The sequence below is a fragment of the Sorex araneus genome, chromosome 6 (assembly GCF_027595985.1).
Source record: "Sorex araneus isolate mSorAra2 chromosome 6, mSorAra2.pri, whole genome shotgun sequence".
Classification (NCBI taxonomy): domain Eukaryota; kingdom Metazoa; phylum Chordata; class Mammalia; order Eulipotyphla; family Soricidae; genus Sorex; species Sorex araneus.
In genome coordinates, this window is record NC_073307.1 from 114,025,975 (window position 1) to 114,027,965 (window position 1,991).

A 1,991-nucleotide genomic window follows, 5' to 3' on the forward strand; every position below is an offset into this window, starting at 1 on the left:
GGAATATGTGGAAATATCTATCAAAAACTCTGTCCCTGGGGCTGAAGTAATAGTACAGTGGGTAGGATGTTTGCCTTGCATTCAGGCAACCCAGGTTCGATTCCCAGCATCCCATATGGTCCCCTGAGCACCACCAGGAGTAATTCCTGAGTGTAGAGCCAGAGTAACCCCTGAGTATTGATGGGTGTGACCCAAAAAGACAAAAAAAATAAACTCTGTCCCTTATGGCTATTTATCTATTTTTATTTATGTATTTGTTGGGAAATTACTAGTAAGGTTTTCTCATAATTCTAGTTTCTTTGTGCTATAATTTGGAGAATACCTATTAACGCTAAGCTATTGATGTATAAGCTATTTAATGTGCAAGTAACCCAAATGTTGTATAGTTTTAAAGATGTGTACAGAGTCAAAATAATATTTTCAGCCACCAGGCTTTAAGAGGTAATATTATATATATGTATGTGTGTGTATATATATACAGGAATGTGATTTCAATCTTTTCTGTCAGTTACATATGGCATGTTATTTGGTACTTGCATACATTTAACATATGATGCTCAAATGTGTAGTGTCTAGCTTGTTTGTACAAAAGAATTAATTGCCACTTATTTTAATTTGTCTTTTCCATCTGAAAAAAAAAGGATACTCCCAAGAGGACCCAGCAAAGAAGGTAGTTCTTGGCTCTTGTATTCTGTAAATAGATGAGAAACACAATTTGTTCACTTTCTCCCAAAGACTATATTCTTTGGTTTAAGGCTGAGTCTTATCTAACCAAGTGAAAACACAAATGCTACACTTAACAATCTTCTACTCATGCCAAGTTTCAGTTTTACCAGTACAGAAAAGCCATTCAAGGATTATGTCCAAAAGGACTCAAGTCATATTGCGGTTGTTGAACTATTTAAAATGATTCCATTCCTTTCTCACAACAAAGGATGTTCCACAACCCCCAAAATGTAAAATACTGTATTTTTTGATGACCAGTTCTTTGTTTGCAATCTGAGTGGGATTATGATGAAGACAGGAAGGGCCTTCACTGCCCCACAAAAGAACACTTGTGATTCAGGCTGAACAATTTAGGACTTTGGAACAAAAAGGCCTGGCCTTGGGTCCTATTTCACACTAAGTCGTAGAGCTTCTGAATTCAGCCTCAGGAACATTACAGTTCTAAGTTCAGCTCAGAATCTTATATAAGTTGGACTGAGGGGACAATTTTTTTTTTTTTTTTTTTTTTGCTTTTTGGGTCACACCCGGCGATGCACAGGGGTTGCTCCTGGCTCTGTGCTCAGGAATTACTCCTGGCGGTGCTCAGGGGACCATATGGGATGCTGGGAATCGAACCCGGGTCGGCCGCGTGCAGGGCAAACGCCCTACCCGCTGTGCTATCACTCCAGCCCCTGAGAGGACAATTCTTAAGTCTGCTCACCCAAATCGTTCATGCATTGATCTATTAGTTTCACACACATTCTTTTGTGGAGCTCTGCAGCTGTGTACTGAGTGCTGGGTGACAGAAATTTAGTGCTCCTCACTTCCCACAAACAAATGCAAAGATAAACAATTATCACTTCCAACTAACTACAAAAATACAAGACCTCTTTTTCCATTTTAAGCCTCTCTCATCTACCCTCCTGTGTGGCAAGCACAGAGACTTACATCCTCAACATGCTTCTTTGGCAATAAAAACAAGCTTGTGTTTCTAAAACTGTGATAAATAATACCAGACTGCATGGTTTCATTTAAGCCTTGACTTGGGCAGTGTTGGGCAGTTGGGAATCAATCAATGCTGAGATGTAGCATGTTAATTACAAGGGCGAAAGGAAGTGGCAGGTGTTGCTCACTCTGATGAGCTGCAATGAAATTGATGTTTTCTTCGTTCTGGAGGCAAATGACACTTCGGCCCTGTCTTCCCAGGAAGCAGATTTCCAGGCTTTTCCTCGCAAACTGCAAATGGCAGTGTTTCACTCCCAGGTGGTGGAGTAGAGCAACCCTCC